Raw genomic sequence first — 19,168 nt, 5'->3', positions numbered from 1 at the left:
TAAGTAACTTAATATAATGTTGTCCCTGATGGGCTTTGAAAAACTCTAGAAAGATTCTAAAAAAAAAAAAGAATATAAACTTCTAATGTTTTATATAGTGATTCTATTTCTGGAAAATTCATTATATATTGAAACCATTGAAACATTGAGGTTAGTGTAAAATAGCAGTTCTAAGTTCAGACAACTTTGAGCAGTTTTTGTTTTTGCCCTTTTGAGTGTCAGCAGGCTCTCACTGGCTCTGTCCACATGGCTCAGGCCGGGCAGGGTTCTGGGTCCTGGCTCCTTGCCAGCTCAGCACCTTTGTAGTGGCCCCAAATGTTAGAAGAACCTAGAAAGCCTGAAGCTTTCTGAAAAAATGTAAAAATGGCAGCTATAAGTGTGTGCCTTTGACATGTGTTCTTAAATAGGAAGCAGTGGTAGGTCAAGGTTTGTTTCTTTTCTTTTGGGAGTCAATCTAAAACTAGGGAGATCTTAGCAGGCTGCAGTGGCTCATGCCTATATTCCTAGCAACTCAGAAGACTGAGGCAGGACAATTGCAAGTTTGAGGCTAGCCTCCACAATTTAGTGAGATCCTATCTCTAAATAAATAAATAAGTAAATAAATGACTGGGGATGTAGCTCAGAGATTAAGTGCCCCTGGGTTCAATCCTAGTATCCAAAAAAAAAAAAAGGGGGGGGGGAATTTGGAATTCTTACCTCTTTGTGTAGCTTTTACTTCAGGATGCCACGTTACTCTGTACGTCCCTTTGTATTAGCTATCTATTGCTACATACCAAATCACCCTTAAATTTATGTGCCTAAAATATCAAACATTTACTGATCTCAATTTCTGTGGATCTAAAGTCAGGAGCTGCTTGGCAGAGTAGTTCTGCTTGAGGCCTCACATGGGGTTGCTGTTAAGATATTGACATAGCATGCCTGTAATCCCAGCAGCTCGGGAGGCTGAAGCAGGAGGATCCTGAGTTCAAAGCCAGCCTCAGCAACTTAGTGAGGCCCTAAGCAACTTAGTAAGACCCTATAACAAAATAAAAAATAAAAAGGGTTGGGGATGTGGCTCAGTGGTAAAGCACCCTGGGTTCAATAACTGGTGCCCAAAACAGAAAGGCACTGACAGAGCCACTGTCATCTGAAGATCTGATTGGGACTTGAGGATCCACTTGAAACTCACTCACATGGCTCTGGGCAGGAGCCTCTGCTTAAGTGTCCTCATGACCTGGTATTTCGATTTTTCCAGAGACAGTTGTCCCAGAGAGAGAATGAAGAGCTAAATTGCCCTTTATAATACAGCACCCAAAGTTGCATACTATAACTTCTGTTTTACACTCATACACTGCTGGTGGGACTGCAAATTGGTGCAACCACTATAGAAAGTAGTATGGAGATTCCTCAGAAAACCTGAAATGGAACCACCATTTGATCCAGCTATCCCACCCTTTGGTTTATACACAAAGGACTTAAAATCAGCATACTACATTGATACAGCCACATCAATATTTATAGCAGCGCAATTAACAACCTAGGTGTCCTTCAATAGATGAATGGATCAAGAAAATGTGGTGTATATATATATGTATATATATATATATACATATATATATAAATATTTTCAATGAAATACTACTCAGCTTTAAAGAAGAAGGAAATTATGGCATTTGCTGGTAAATGGATGGAGTCAGAGAATATCTTGCTAAGAGAAATAAGCCAATCCCCAAAGAACCAAAGGCCAACTATTTTCTCTAATATGCAGATGCTAATTCACAATAGGGGGGACACTAGAGAAGAAGAGAGTTACCTTAGATTAGGTAGAGGGAAGTGATGGGAGGGGAGGTGAAGGAATGTGGGGATAGGAACTATAGTAGAGTGAAACAAGCATTATTACTTTACGTATATATGTGACTGCATGACCAATATGATTCTACAACATGTACACTCAGAAAAATGAAAAATTATATCCCATCTATGAATGTTATATCAATGTGCATAAATGCATTCTACTGTCATGTATAACTAATGAAAACAAAAAATTTAAAACAACCCAGTACCTATGCAATTTCATATAGCATAAAGAGCACCAAGCTCCAATATCTTCATCATCCTTTTATCCAAAGAAGATGACATTCACCATGTTCTTATGTGTGCACTTTTCCATGATAATGCAGAAAATAATTAGACATGTGGCAAGTTTCCAATATGCCTTCTGCATCTATCACTGGAGAACTCTGAGCTGAGATCATAATGAGCACAGCTCTATGGGAAGTCGTTCTCCATTCTGCTGTACCTCCTCAGGGCTGAGTGAACCCGTCATTCCTTACCAAGTTTGTTCTATGTCACATTTCAGCCAGCTTTCCAATTTAGCTAACTTTCAGGTTCTCTTCCTAACTTATTTGCTTGTGCTCTTGAATAGAATTTGAACACCTCATTTGCATAACCACAATCTGTTGACCCCCTTATCTATTGAAGATCCGCATGTATAACCTTGAGCATACTGCATACCAACTGGAGGTGGGCCTCAGAAGAAGTGTTTCTTTTTCCTGTGGGGTTATATTTCCTGGAGTTTTACTGCTGAGCCAGGTCCAACCATTTTAGCCATTTGTAGTCAAATTATGAAGTTTGCAAATTATCTCTTCCAGATGATACCATGAAAGAATTCATGGATGCCCACTAAGGTCTAAAACACTTCAGGAATGTGTTACCTTTGCCTATCTGCTGTAGTTTGGATCATGATATTCCCCAAAGGCCCATGTGTTGAAGGCTTGGTCCCTACCTATGGCACTACTGAAAGGTAATCAAACTTAAGAGATGAGCTCCCTGGAAGGAAGCAAGGCCACTGAGGAGGTTTCTTTGAAGGCAATATGGGGATCCTGGCCCCTTCCCATCATCTCTCTCCTTGTTTCCCTGCAGTCATGAATAAGCAGATTTCTCTGCACACACTCCCTCCTTGACGTATTGCTTTGCCACTGGCACAAAAGCAATAGGCCCATTGGCCATGGACTAAAATATCTGGAACCATAAGCTAAAATAAACCTTTCCTTCTCCTAAGTCAGTTACCTCAGCTATTTTGTTGTTGTAACAGAAAGCTGATTAGCACACTAGCTTTTATGGTTTAGACATGTGTCCCCCAAAATCTCATGTGTGAGACAATGCAAGATGGTTTAGAGGTGAAATGATTGGGTTTTGAGGTTTAACCCAATCAGTGAGTTAATCCCTTGATAGGGATGAACTGGGTGGTAACTGTAGGCAGGGAGGGTGTGGCTGTAGGAGGTAGATCTCTGGGAGTGTGCCCTTGGGGTACATTTTTTTGTTCTTGTTGAGCACAGCTCCCTCTCTGCTGTGTGATATCTTGAGCCACCTCCCTCCACATTCTGTTCCGCTGTGATGTCCTGCTTCATCTTGCAAGAGCTCAGAGGGATGGAGCTGGCCTTCTATAGACTGAGATCTCTGAAACTGTGAGCCCCCAAATAAACCTTTCCACTTTAAAATTGTTATTGTCTGGTCTTTTAGTCAACAGTGAAAAAGCTGCTAAGCCAGTAGCCAAAGTGTGTTAACTCCTCCAGGCCCAGCACAAGATCTGCCTTCTCCACCAGCTGTCCTGTTCCCACTGACTTCACTAGAATCTCTCTCCATCTGCGCTTCTTTAGCACCTGAAGGCTGCAATATGATTCCACCCCTGGAGGTTTACTGTTCATTGTTTCATCAGCTAACACCAAAAAGGGTCTGACTATGTGTTTTTTTCCCAGTTTAGCATCCTCAAATCCCTAATCCCTGTATACCTCTACTATGTAAATACTCACTGGTTAATTTTTAAAGATCTCATCATTTCTTAAAAGTTACTGAATTAATTCTTCAAATTATTTAAGCTTTCCCTGAGAACCTCTTAACCTTAAATTTCATGACGAATGCAATTAGCACTATTTGTTGACTATTTAACTATCTAGAAGACAGAGAAGACACTAGAAGATAGATTGCTATAAGCTAAGACACACATTACTTTAATTTAGATTATTTTATAGCAAGCAAGAGACATTCTGAAAACGTTTAAATGTCATATTAATTATTATTTCTGAGACCTATTATTTACTTTTTAAAAAATGATTAGAAATGGGATTTTATGTAAAAAAAGTCAATCAAAAAATACACATTAATAATTATAACAGGCATGATTTTTGCTGTTCCCACTCATTTTGTTACTTGTTTACACAGGGAATACTGGTGAGTCAGCACTGAGCTGACATGAAATAGTAAGAATCAGGCCCTGCAACAGATTTCCCTCTGAGCATTAGTAGGAGCAAAATCTGGTCATAACTCTCTGGTATGCTATTTCACAGGGTCTTTTTGTTTCTTATGACAGTTGTGAAAAACAAGTAAGCGTTTTTGTTTCTTTAACATGTTAATCACATATGAATTTTTTACTCCAGGGAAAGTCTGTAATACACTTAAATAATATCTCCCTCTGAAAATGCAACAAAATGAACAAAACCCAACAACAAATACCACCCCCTCAAAGCCCCACTCTGGTTGGGCAGACTTTTTGCATACTTCGTCATATATAGTTCACTCACTCTACCATGTAGATATCATGGCCCTGTTTTAGAGGAAGAAACTCAAAACTCAGAGATTGCTCTAGGTCTTGTAGGTCTTGAAGGCAGAGAAAGAATCCATCCCAAAGCCTGGACAATGTTTCCTCCACTCTGCTGCAAGGAGATAGCATCTGTAGTGTTGCCACATGTGGGGTGGACTGTCCCACCCGCATGGCTACAGATGGTAAGTTTCTTCAGTTGTATTGCAAAAGCAGAACTTCAAACTAAATTTTTCTGCCATACCTGAGACAATTAGTGACGGAGGCCAGTCCTGATCCTGGTCCTACTAAACATTGTAAATAGCCAGACAGAAGGAAAAGGAGGAGTGTTGGAAGTGTGAAGTCAGGATATCTCAAAGTATAGGAGAAATAACTTTCTTTGGTCAAAAATCTCCTAGCAAAAAGAGGACTTTGAGCTCCCAGGGCTATACTTCTATCAGCCCTGAGAAGTTCTTGGCCAGCACAGAGCAGCTAAGAAGCTGGGGTGCCTGGCTGTCTGCATCATTAGAATCTCTCCCCAAAAGAAGTTTTCAAAAAACACTTTCATTGATTCTAATGCTCATGGTATCACAGAGCGGAAATCATAAAACTTGGATTTGTTTTCTAGAACTTTTCTACGCAGCCAAATGCCATAACACATAGCCCATAGGATGAGGGCAACCTGAAATCATAGCATCCTGCTCATGCTGTGCAAGTTCACTTGCTTTGAATGTTATACGTGCAACCATTTTCCCTCTTTGATCTGTGCTGGTGCATGACCAATAGACCAAGACTATTTGGAGAAAAGGTGTCTGAAGGCTAAGGCTATGCCTTGCTGGGTGGAACAGCAGTCCGAGTTCAATAGGCACTGTAAAAATTTTAATGTTATTTAGGGTTGGTGATTATGATTAGGCAATAGCTTAAATCTGAAGCATTTCAGCAGTAACACTGAGACTAAAATGTGGGGTCATTGCCTCCCAGCATCCACAATCAAATTACTGGTGCCTGGATAAGACACTGAGATTTTAAGGAAGGAGATCACCCTTTAAAATGCTGTGTAATGTTTTGAACGACCAACAATAAAAAAAATAAATAAAAATAAAAATTAAAAAAAAAAAGAATTCTAGCTCTAAAAAGAAAAAAAAAATGCTGCATGCAAACTGGAAAGCCTTCTGGACAAACGAGAAGGAGCTGACTCACTAATGTGCCTGAAAACACTTTAACACTATACTTTAAATGATGCTCTGCTTTGAACAGATAATTGGCCCAATTCTTCCCTTTCTCTGTGTCTGTAACTCCATTGAAATCAATGAGAATTGCATATTCAAAAGGGACAAGAGAACAAAGTTGCAGGTTGAATTAATGGGATAAAGGACTGCAGATCTTTTAAAGCTTGTGCAATTAAATTGTGGCCTCACACAATTCTCTAGGGTCACCAGCAATTTGCTGGCCTAGGAAAGCCAGCTGACTTCACTTTCAGAGGTGTCACAATTTATAGAATGCATTTTCTTAGACATCAACATGTGACCCTTCTTAGCTCAAAATCTACCTTCTCACTCAAATCTCTTAGAACTTGATACCCTGAGGTCTGCAATCTCATTCACGCCCCTGCCACCAGATCATCAATCACTCGGGAGGCAGTCTCCATCAAAACAGTCATGAACAAGTAAGCGCTATGAATATCTTATGTTTCTATAAATATATTTCTTTATTGTATGCCTGTGTATGTATGTATTAATTGCTGAAAGCTCCAACTGGCAAGAATTCTGTCTTATTTTATATCATCAGCACTTGACCTTAGGATTGTGCTTCTCAATTACCTGGTTGTAATGGTCAGATATTTTACTCCTCAAAGTATTTACAAACATATTGACTAGGTAGTTACAAAGCACAAGAACAACATTTTACATTTGCCTTTAAACATTTTTTTCCTTCCACCAAAAGGGAAAGAAAGCATCATTTACTAACCACCTTTTATATGGCTGGTTTCTCACCAAATATTTTTTAATGAAATCTCACAACATGAGGTGGGATGTTATATGTCTGTATTTTTTTGTTACCAATCTAGAAATGGAGGCATAGAGAAATTAAATAACATTGCCAAGGCCACAAATAGAGGATGTAGCAGAGTTGAGCTTTGACTCCTGATTCTGTTTCCCTTTGTCTCACTGCTTGATCTTTGAAGAATCAGGAGAGGGAACGTATTTATAAATTGGAAAGTGCTCAACTAGTCGACAGGAATTAAAAATGAAGATTACAAAATGGCCATAAGCAAGGGTGGGGTACAGTTAAGCTGAAAGGGAATCAGGTGAGGGGAAGGGAAGGGCTTAGGCCTGGCCTTCCAGCAGGAGTCCACGAGGCACCTCCAGCCTTGCATGTCACCCACTGCTGCAGAGGCAGAGGAGGCCTCATGCTGGGGACATTGCGGCATAAATGTATCTGCATCTGCCTGGACAATTGTCAGCCTCTTACAGACTCCAGAACCCCCACTCTTGGGCCAATGTGACTGCAGATTACCATCATTTCCATGTTTTATGGAACATACCAGATGACTTCCTCTCCACATCCTTCTCTGGAATGTTTCTCCTTAAGAAATGTTTCAAATGCTAACTTTATTCTCAACTTGCACTTATACTTGAACTTTACATTGGGGTTGAGTCCCCAATTGAGTATTCACAGCTTGAGAATGTCCATGAGCCGTCTGGGCATCAATAACCCTGTACATCATTGCTGCAAGTTGTCTGCCTTCTGCATGAGCTAACTCTATCCTGAACTCTGCTGGCTGCTTCTAGCCTCCCTCACTGGACCAAGGTGGGAATGTTGGGAGAGCGTGGGCACTGTTCTGTAACTGGAAGCCACCTGTGAGTTAGAGGCAGGGGTAATAATAAAGCCTGCCATTCATTTTTACTCTACACTAACTGTGGCACTAGCTGAACAGTAAGCCCTTTACCTGGATTAATCCTCTTGTGGACCCTATGAAATCAAGGTTTCTGATCCCTTCTGATAGTGCAGAAATGTGGTTTTACAGTAGCTAAGCACCTAGGTTAAGGGTTTGCAAGTGCTATGACAAATTTGGGCTTTGAACCAGGTGTCCTGACCCCAGGGCTGGTGCTCTTAACCACAGTGTTGTCCTGCGGGGTTCTGAGTGGTTCTGTAGCCATCTTTGGGAACTGGTGTTGGGACTGATCAAAGGACTTGGGACTGTGTTAGAGGAGGGCATCTGCATAATTAGGCAATTGGAATTATGTTTAAGATAACTGATGACAGCTGGGGTATGACTGTTCTGTATGTGGAAAGGAATGAAAATTAGGAATCTGTTAAAATATTATCTTATACATAACTGCAATTTAGCTTGTGAAGTACTTTCACAGTTTATTATCCATCTCGCTAATAATTTCCTCTCTCCAGTGTCTGCATTCTGTGCCAACAGCAGCAGCAACTGCAGCTTGCTCGCCACATTATCTCACAATTCCTCTGCTAAGGTAGGCGTAGGGCATACTGGAGGGACTTGGGAGCTCTGGGCAGTCTAGTGACTGCCACAGCCATGTGGCCAGCAAGTGGCAGCAGCCAGGCTCCCTGGACCTCAGCCACATGTTCCCTCCCTGTCTTGTATGCTCACTCAGGTGCAGAGCCACTTTGCCACCACTATCATGGGAAGGGCGATGACACTCTCCCAAGATTTTAGGTGAATGAATTGTGGCTTGACATTTTTCCAAGTCCTTAAATATTCTTGGCATTTTTGTGAAATGTCATGTAGCTATATGATAATTCATGTAAAATTTTCTTAGTGTTGTTCAGCTTTCCTTTCTCCCCCTTACAAACAATGCTGGCTGGCCATCTCTGCTTTGGAGCATTCAACAATACTTAGGATGGTTTTCCCGAGGTAGATACCTTAAAATGAAATTATGGAGCCCAAGAATAGAGACAATTTTGATACACAGCCCGATTTGTTTTACAGAAAGATCTATTATGTCATACCTCTACCAAGATATCTGTTTTATCACATGTCCCCCCATGTATCCGTGTATGTAATATCGATCTAATTTTTCATTAATTTGACAGGTGAGGATTACTGTTTATAATCTATCTAGTAGTCAATAAAATAGATGTTAAAACAGTAATCCTCACTTTTCCTCACTTTCATATATTTTATTCGTTGCTAGTCTATTTGTCAATTGCTTCTGTGAGTATTTTGCCCTTTTTGTATCTGCAGGTTAGGTTGTCCTTATTGATTTGTAAATAAAATCATCAATGTTTTATGGTATCTGTATCATTTCCCTGGATTCCCTGCCTGCTGTAGCTGCCTTTTGCTATCTTCATTATCAAGTGATGACTTCTAGAACCGGGCTGCACTGTCTCCTGTAGCTCTCCAGCCAAATGCTTCCTGTCATTTGAATGGGTGGGAAGCTGTTTAAGTCAGAAGCATGAGATTAAATCATTTAATAGTCTTATGTTAGCACATGGTGAAGTGGTGAGAAAAATAGTACATAAAGGAAGCGCACCATACGGAGCTCTGTTAAGGTATGCAGACGCAGGAAATGAATCATCATGATGACTTCCTAGACTTCAAACTTTCCAACTGAGCATGCAACCAACTACTAAAATAATAGGCAGCTCAAAAAGGAGGCAAAGGGAGGAACCCAGGATGGTTCATGGGAAAAGCAAGGCAGCAGCTCCCAGAGGGGAGCAGCCAAGCTCTGTTACCTGTGTCTTCCTCTTGCTGGTTTGGTGTCATCACATGGCAGATGGATGACCACATTTTCCTCTCCAGTTCCAAGTCATTTGTAGATTTAGATAAGTCATTTGCCTTAACTGATGAAATTGGGCCTCGGTGTTGACATCTATAAAGTGTGCACTGCATCAGTATTATGAAACAAAATGCTTGCCTGTTTGCATTTTATACATAAAGAAAGTGAGGTACAAAAAGAAACAGAAGTACAAACAGAAATAAGAATTTGCTGAGGTTGTCACAGCTACCCAGCTCTGATTAGCGGCATGATCAAGATACAGTGGTAATGATTATGAAAACCTGTGTACTATAAAGCAAAAAGGAAATAATAGTCATGCATTTTAGTAGACTGTTGCTGTAATTGTTTAGTATCTTAAAAGAAAAATTTACTAGCAGGCAAAATGAGAAGTTGTGATTTTCCTCTGTGGTTATCCCCACTTCTTGCCCCTTCATATACATTCAAATGCCTTTAAAAGGCAGGTAACTTGACTTTTATCACAACCAGTTATAGCCCACTGCACAAAATGTTTTCAGGAAAAGTCTGCTGGAAAGCTCTGTCATACACATACATCCGAATAGTACATTAAAGGCTAGCATACAATATTAATTAATGACCTTTCTTTGCTGTGTGTGTTGGGGTGTGGTGGTCATTAGGAAAATCTTCACAGGATGCTGAGTACTGACAATGGGCAGGAACCACCTGGTGTGAGTGGGGAGGGCAGGAGGGAGGTTCAGTTACTGGAGTGGCAATTACAGAGGCCTAGAGGTGTGAAAGGCCAGAGCCTGGATCCCGGATGCTTTGCTGAGAGAGAGAGAGAGAGAGATGATTGTTGGTGAAAACCACCCGTCAAAAATTCATCCTACCCAGAGGGATCAAATGGAGCACCTTGACACAGCTCTTAAAAAGTAAAAGAAGTCCATGCAAAGAGTATGAGGACAAAGAGTGAAGCTGAGGATGTATGGACAACCCCTCTCCCTGTTCCCACAGTCCCCATCCTTTAGGGTCTGGGCACGCCCTCCATGTGGGAGAGACTTTGGGCGGGCATTGTGGCAATGCCCTTCTTGGGTTGTCTTTGGTGTTTATACACCAGGTGGTGGTGCTAAGAAATTGGGGGAATAAGAAGAGGGAACTCAGGAGTGCCATGCCCTGCCCAGAGGTGAGACTTCTCATAGTCTTCACCCCCCAAATCAGAGGGAAACACCCCAAGTAGAAGATGACTTTCCATTTGTTTGCTCACACCCAATGCCCACAGAGTGAAGTGAGGATCAGGCTATCCCAGCTCTCCCATCTAGTATATTTAGGGAAGATAAGATTCAATAATGCTTAAAACATCCTTTGGGCCCTGTATTTCTGACCACCACACAGTCACCTCTCTGACTAGCTGTGTTCTAAACTGAAACATGCATTTTAGCTGAATTTAAACACATTCAGTATATTTCTTCTTTCTCCAGGCAAGATAATTCTCCCTGGGAATTCTAGAAAATCCCTCTAACACTGTTTGACACTTGCCCCTTCCACTCCTCTCCTATTTAAAATTTATCAAAGTGAAGAACAAGAGAACAAAGAGTACATTTACTCATCTCCTGTCTTTGGCGTGGTGGGGGTCTGGCCAGACGTGTTTTGTTGGAGGATGCAGTGGAGGAGGGAGTGGTGGATGAAGCTGAAAGCTGGGTGGGTCTGACTGGGAGGACTCCCATCTAAGCTGAGGCATTTGGCCTGCCTCTCCTGGCTTAATGGTTTTAGGAATCAGATATGTTTGAGTGAGAAACAAAATACTGTTCCCAAGTCTGGTACGAAGTGGAAAAGCTACCCTTACTTACATTTTACACATAAAGAAACTGAGGTACAAGGAGACATAGGACTTTGCAGAGAATATCATAGCTATCGAGTACAGATCTGACTGGCAGTTTTATTCAATGGCTGCCTTTGACACTGTTAACCCACAGAAACAAGGAAAATGAGGAGTGGGATGGAGCACAGGGAGAGAGATCAAGTTCACTAATGAGGTCAGAACATAAAAATTTGAAATGTGTGTGACCATTTTCTAAAAAAAATAGATTTTTAAAATAAAAAGTAGTGAAAAACCAGAGGTAAGGATAGGACAGAAAAATATAACAGTGTGTGTATATGCAAATGTCACACACCTCTCTACACACACTGCTCTCCCCATCTCCTGGGTCTGTCTCACAAGGTTTCATTACCAAGAGAATAAGAGAAAGAGAGGGAATCATACAACTTTCCTATCACTAGTTTAAGAGAACAGTAGTGAGTAGGAAGAGAGGCAGCCGTCACTTTAGAGGCAGACTATGCGCACTAGGGAAACCCTGGCAGAGAATGCTGACATGGATGGCAGGCCCCTGAGAGTCATTTGGCAAAGGCTCAGGTTCCCTGAAGAACCTGTTCACCTAGGGTTGCCAAGTGGGTCTCTGGTAGTCAGAATAACGCCCCCCAACCCCGCAATCCCTGGAATTTATCTTACATGAAAATTCATGGCAAAAGGAGTTTTACAAATGTGATTAAATTAAGCATGTTGAGATGGGGAGATAATCCTGGATTATCTGGGTGGACCCCTTATAATCACCAGGATCCTTCAAAGTGGAAGAGGGAGGCAGAAGAAAAGGTTAGAGCAAAAGTCTCTCCTAGAGACTCCTGGCTATGAAGATGGAGGAAGGGGGCCTCCAGGAGCTGAGAAAAGCAAGGACAGAGATCTTCACTAGAGCCTGGAAAGGAAGTTCTGCAGATCCATTTTAGACATCTGACCTCCAGAGTTGTAAGATGATGCTTTTGTGTTGTCTGAAGCTGCCTAGGTCATGGTAATTCCTTACAGCAGCTTCAGAAAATTCATACAGCTTCCTGAGTACGCAGATGCTGTGCTAGATGCCAGGGAGACAGGGGAGGTTCAAAGTTAAGCAGATGGGCTAATGGAGGGAGAGGGTCCTGTGTGCTTGCAGGACCCTAGGAACTGCTCTCTATTGCTTCTTGTAAGAAATAGTGCTTAGAATCACCAAGTCAAGCATATGCATGATAATGTATACAAAAAACAGCTATTATTTTTTTAAAAATTGGTTACTTAAGAAACCCATAAATAAGACAGTGTATGCCTTCTCCTTTGCCTCTTTCTGTATGAGTGCCCATTTGCAGAGAATTGGGCAGCTTGCTGGCTAATGTGTTGAGGACTGAAGTGACATGAGTCCTAACAACAATACTTAAGTCCTTCATAGGTCCCTCTTCAAGTCACGTCATGCATAGCCAAATGTACTCACATTAAATGTATTTTTTGTCATAAAGAGTTTGAATATTTTAAAAATATTTACAATAAGTATCCTATAGAAAATATGACTGATTATCCTTCAATAGTGATCCTGCCTACTTGAAATTCTAATATAAGCAAATTCAACCTATAAATTGTTTACAAGTGTATTGAAATCCTTATGAAAATTAAATTTTACAATGTATTAGGCAATACATGACATTTAATAGCTATTTCCTAATTTCAATTTTGTAACTTTTTTTAGAGTAAAAAGTTTATTTCAATTCTCAAACATTTTTGCAGGTCAAGGCCTTTGGATTATAGTTTCTGGTTTGGTCACTTACAACTAGCTGAGCTCAACCATAGGAAAGCCTCTTTCATAATGTACACATATGGAAAAGAAGAGTTAGGGTTACTATAGAAACCATGATACAAAAATTTGAGCACTGAATTATTCCTAATTCAGCTTATTACTGCAACTCCCTTTTACATGATGACAATCATTTTCATTAAGGGGAAGCAGCACTGTGCAAGGATTAGGAAAATGGACATGGAAGCCAGGCAGTGTTGGACTTCGAGCCTGGCTCTATCATTTGACAATCTGTGTGACTTTGGCCAGGTCACTTAAACTCTCTGTGCTTCAAATTCCTCATCTATAAAATGGGTATAATAATACTACCTACCCCATAGGGTCATGAGGATCAACCAAGTCAATATCTGCAAAGCACTTACAACAGAGACTAGTATGTAAGATGTTTTATATACATGTTTTCTTGAATTTTCAAAAAATATATATTCGTTTGGCATTTGCTGAGCATGGCTATCTGCCCCTTATTGTGAAGATGAAGGCTAGAATATAGTCCTTCCCCTCAAGGCACTAAATTCTAGTAGGAGGCAGAGGCTGGGACCAAGAGATAGGCAAAACAATTTGAAATCTTAGAAGAAATCAGTTAATTCTAATAATGAAAACTGCTTTACCAATTTAAAATTTATTTATTTAAAATAATTAAAGTATCTCCACGATAATAAATAAAATAAGTCAACATCTACTAAGGGTCTATTTTGTTGCACACCTGTGTTTATACAAAAACATTTAAGTAAGATAGAAGGAGGGCTGGGGCTGTAGCTCAGTGGCAGAGCACTTACCTTGCACTGTGAGGTGCTGGTTTTGATCCTTAGCACCACATAAAAATAAATAAACAAAATAAAGATATTATATCCATGTATAACTAAGAAAAATTAAAGATAGAGAGGGGGAGGGGAAGAAAGAGAGAGAGAGAGAGAGAAGGAAACAATATAGGGAGCGTGCTCTGTGCTTGGGGCTTTTAAGATTTTTTGATTGAATTCTTCTCAGTGCTCAGACAACTTTGAGGTATATGTGATCCTTCCCATTTTATAAAAGAGTTACCTGCAACTCAAATGTTATGGCAGGGAGGAACTTGAATCTAGGCAAAACTCCCAGGCTCAAAGCCAATTTTACTTTTGCTGAACCAGTGGTTTTCAAATGTTATCCACAGAAAGCAGCTTTAAAATAAAATTGTGCATTGTTAAATGCACAATTTTATTAGTAGCTATATGTTATGTTTATCACTTTTTAAGCCAGTTATGTTATTACAACAAACATTTGTTTATCATAGTCAATGAAAATAATATGCCTCTTATGATGAACATAGAATCTGAAATCAGAGGTTATGAATGACAGAGTCATACTGGTCTTGGAATCTGATTTATTTCTATTTTCATTTTTGTTGCATAGTATTAAGGACACTTGATCACCTAATTTTACATTGAAACAGATTTTTAAGGTCCCCTTATAAATAGGTCCCCTGGCTGACATAGAAGCTTGAATGGCATAGGTGGGAATTAAATTCTATTAAATTCTATTTTATTATGACAACTGTTTGTCAAGCCTCTTCTATATTTTAGTAAGCCACTACATACGAGGGTTCCAGGGAACACATGACAGCCATGGTTCATAGCCTCTCAAGGGGGGAAGTACTGGATCAAGAACATTTGCTGGAGTTAAACTTACGTGGTGGGATTTTCCCCCACAGGTATAAATGTACAGGGTCTAACTAGCACGTGGGAGAGATTTTTCTCAGTTGAATTTCTACTTAGTGGTCATGGGTTCTGGGCATCTGGTATTGAGTGGCATCCTTGGAGAACTAAAAACGAGACTTTCTTCATATGCACTTCTTCACTCATTCACCCCGGGCTCCCTGATGCAGTTTTAGTAACATTGGGTATGAGGATTAGTACTTTAGGGGCTGGACCCGTGAGGGCAGGATTGTACTCATTGGAGTGTCTTATGGATTTTCAGATCCCTCAGAGTTAGGCTGTCATTTGTGAAGCATTGAAGGAACGAACTATAGCCACTGTCCTGATGGACACTCCAGGCTGAAGCTGCTAGAAATGCTCACTCCCCCTGGATATCAAGAACCCCAGTAGCTGGCACTGAATAATATCAGAAATCAAAAAGAATGAACTTTGGGCTTTAATTTTTGAAATTTAGCTCATTAGGACAAGAGGATCTGATTGCAGACTGTGTTTTCTTTGGGCTTTCCTTTGTAAGGTGATTAAATATTTAGGCTTAAATTACTCTCCAGGGATTTGAAATGGTAGGGGGCTTGTGTTCCAACTTAGGGCACCCTCACGTGGAAGTCTATTATTAAAGTTTCTCAGAGGACTTGATCTCTGCAACCCATCATGTGCTGTATTAGAAATACAATTGTACATAATCTGGAATTAGGAACAGGAAGTAGATTTTCAGGCTTAGACTTAATGTATCATATAGTTCTCACCGATTTCAGAGATTCTGTGGTTTAAAAAACAAAACAAAACAAAACTATACAAACCATTAGTTACCCCATCGTAATTCCCAAAGGATCAGTAGTTGGTATTGGGAAAATGGCTAGTTGGAGCAAGACTGTCCTGAGAGGTAGATCTCCTCCTCTGGGGGCAACAGCCACACTATAGGTGAGAAAACTAACCACTGGGGGTGGTGGCCTAAAAAAAGTACCAGTCAGCTCCCCTAAGGAACCCTATGTGGCCCCTCTGGATCTGGCACCATGTTCACTGCTGCCAGAGTCTCCCAGGATAGTTCCAGCTGATGCTGAGCAGGGTGAGGACTGGTGCAGGCCCTTTCTGCCAACAGGGGACTTCTCCAGCAGGTCACTGGCTTGAGGACTTCCCATTGGCCTGACTAAAACTTTCTCAGAACTGCCCCCTGCCCACTCAGCCATTCTTCCTCCTGTGCTCCCCGAGCAGGAGCTAGACACATACATCCTGGTCTGTGTTCTGAATCATGCTTCTTCCTGTGTCCCTGCCCTTTACAGGCATCTCCCCCAGGAAAGCTCTTGCACATCTCATCTCATCTTGGTGTCAGTTTTTCAGAATTAACACACTGAGGAATGTTAAGGGGACTAAAACAATTTTCAAAATACAAAATAAAAATGAAATGCTCATTGGGACCTCCTAGCCACCTCTTCATTGCCACCCACGCACACCCAAGTTCCTTTGGAAACATTCTGTAAACCACTCCACAATACCAAATGTGGAAAAAATCATCAATATAGTTTTGCTGTGAAAAGAAAATTAAGATGATTCTTCAAGGAATTCTGATAAGAGCAGATCAAGGTCAAACTGGATCCCAAAACAAAAGGGAGAATATTAAAGGTGATAGATAAGACAGCAGTACAGAAACTTTAAACTAAATAAACAGGAACTCTGGCTAAAGGATTTGAATGTCTCTTGGCTCCAAGGAAAGTCACAGGTAATGCTTTGAAGCAGGGAATTTGTCATAGTTAAGAAAGGAAGCAATTAAAGTAGGAAAATATCTCAGAAGCATTTTCCAGGTCAGTATGAATAGTAACAACATTCCAGAGATGGTGCTAACCAGTCATGGGAAGGGAGATATGTGGAGCAGAAAGTAATGCTACTGAGCCCAGTTTTTACAGCTAAATGCAAGTTGAGGCTAAGGAAATGGAGGTCACATGGAAAGATACCAAGGAGCCGCCTTGTACTCTGAAGACTGCTTCTATCTTTGAAGTGCATTTTCAAAGGTTAAAAACCAATATGAACTTGAAATCTGCCAGATACAAAATGAATGTGTAAATGTTGAGAGAGAGAGAGAGAGAGAGAGAGAGAAATGATAGCAGGGAGCTAGACACACCTTAAACAATTAACTCCTAAGCAATCAACCCAAGAAGGAAATCATAAATAAGAACCTTCCACAGTTTGTGACTTATTATGTTAGTCTAAAATTTTAAAATCTCATAAGATGCACAGGGGACCAAGTGGATCACAGATGCAGAGGCTCTGCTGAGAAGTCAGAACCAGTTTCCAGATTTTGATAGATGTCAGGGATCGTGTGTCAAAAGAGGAGCTTGACACTGTCAGCCAGTCTCCCTTGAAAATTAGGCTTCCGTGTACAGAGTTCGTCAGGTAACCAATTTCCACTCTCACCTCTGCCTCCAGAAGCAGGTCTCCCAGGACGGCACTTCAGCAAAGACCTGTCAAATCCCCCGGATGCTTTTCATCACTGATTTCCTTCTTTAAGTTGTGTCATTCGCGTTAAAATAACAAATTCACATCCAATTGATTTCTGAAGGAAGGAGCTGCCTCCAAATTATTCACTGATTTTCGTGAATGTACAAACAAGCAGAAAGCGTAGGGGGAAAATGCACTTGCAAATTGAGCTGTTTGCTTTTTTGTAGCTTCTCCTGTGGAAAACAGGGAGCTGTTCCTTCCAGAAGCTACTGTTTGGCTAATACAATGGCTTCACTCATCACCATGCAAGGGGTTCCCTTCCACTAATGTTAATGGAAGTCACTCTGGTGTATCAAGGGGAGAACAGACCCCTTTGTCTTTTTAATTGGTCCTATAAAACAATAAAACTCTGTAAGTTCTATCTAGAAATAAATTTTGCCCATGCATACTATGCTGCTTTAAAAAAAAACACTTTTTTTTTTTTTCCAAGAAGATAATAAGTAGCTTCCTGGTTGGACACTAGCTAGGAACCAAACCCATAAAAAAGTACATCAAGATTAAAGGGATAATAGGTAATTTTGTTCTTTAGGAAGATGATGTTACTAAGTGTGCCTGCAAAGCATGGGGCAGAATACAAAGCACAAAGAGCCTGGTAAGATGAAGCAATTGGAGCCGCAATTTAATGGAGGACAAGAAAGCAATTAACAGTGTAAAGTCATTGATGCGAGGGATAGACCTGGAGATTAGAATCTTATTAAAACAAAGGCTGGTACAACTTGATTATAATGAGTTAAGTTGAAAGAGCTCCAAAACAATCTCAGCGTGCAGATGTGGAAAAGAAAACATAATTTACCCTATTATTATACATTGGGCTCCATAAGGTGCTGGTGGCATCAGGATCTTTTAACATCCATCTCTCAACTGAACGGGACAGGAGCTGTCTGCAGAACTGGGCTGGGCTGAGGGGACTGAAGGTCATTGGCCCTCTTTCACTACTAGCTATTCAAAACAACAGAGTTCAAAGCATGATGACTTCTGTGCACTGATGTTTGGAAACTTTCTAGAAAAGTAAGGCTTTTTTCTTCCTTCTTTTTTTTTCAGTTTTTTCCCTCGTTGGTGGCCTTTTAATAACAGCACCACCAAGACTGTTTTGGGGTCAGTCTATGGATATGCTATGGTTTGCAAAGAACTAAACTGTAATCTTCTGACACTTCCCTTACTAGTTCAATATTTTAAGTAAATATTATACAAGGAAAAGTAGAGAAGAGACAGAGGACACCAGATATCGTTTATGATGTAAAACCTACAGCCTAAGATCTTGCCATGAGTGAACAGTTACCATTTTGGTGTATCAACCTTTTCAAGTTGGAATAAAAGTTCTTAAGTTGACATTTAAGAATAAGAGGGCTGGGGTTGTGGCTCAGCGATAGAGCGCTCCCCTAGCATGTGCAAGGCCCTGGGTTCGATCCTCAGCACGATGTAAAAATAAATAAAATAAAGGTATTGTGTTCAACTACAACTAAAAATCAAATATTAAAAATGGGGGGGGATAGGAAGGGTAGCAGAATACAATAGACACTAGTATGGCCCTATGTATAAACGTGGCTGTATAACCAATGTGATCCTGCAATCTATACACATGGAAAAATAAGATTACGTACCCCATTTGAATCAAATGTATGATATGTCAAGATCATTGTAATGTTTTGATCAACTAATAAAAAAATTAAAAAAAGAATGTTAGAAATTTTTTTCTCTCAAATATGTAGTCTGTTTTTAATCAAAATAGACCTGAATGAGGCTCAATTTTTAAAGTCTAATTTTATATTTTATAAGCCATTTAATAAACTCCAAATGCATATTTTATGAATTAAAGCATATTTTCTTCTATTTTAAATGGAACTATTTCATGTGTCCATATGAAATAAAATGTTGTGTTACATTTTAAAATTTGCAACCTACAGAGGTTTTATCCACAAAAATTTTAGATGGTAGGACCAAAATATTAGTGAATTAACTCTTATGAAAAAGATGATGTTTATATATTTATCCTGTGACAGTGTGGAGAAGTCCATGTTCTCGCCATTATTTTACACCCAGAAACTGCCTGTTGACAATTAGGTGGGTCTGATTTGTAGTCCACTG

The 19,168-nt window shown here is 40.2% G+C and overlaps 1 protein-coding gene across 1 annotated transcript in view; it reads right to left on the bottom strand.

Moving 5' to 3' along the window:
- Nucleotides 1-19,168, bottom strand: part of Atrnl1 (attractin like 1) — a 694,860-nt gene that overhangs the window by 21,057 nt on the left and 654,635 nt on the right. The gene's annotated exons all lie outside the window — the stretch shown is intronic.

The sequence above is a fragment of the Urocitellus parryii genome, chromosome 5, assembly GCF_045843805.1.
Source record: "Urocitellus parryii isolate mUroPar1 chromosome 5, mUroPar1.hap1, whole genome shotgun sequence".
NCBI lineage: Eukaryota > Metazoa > Chordata > Mammalia > Rodentia > Sciuridae > Urocitellus > Urocitellus parryii.
This window is presented reverse-complemented; position numbering and strand designations above follow the sequence as displayed.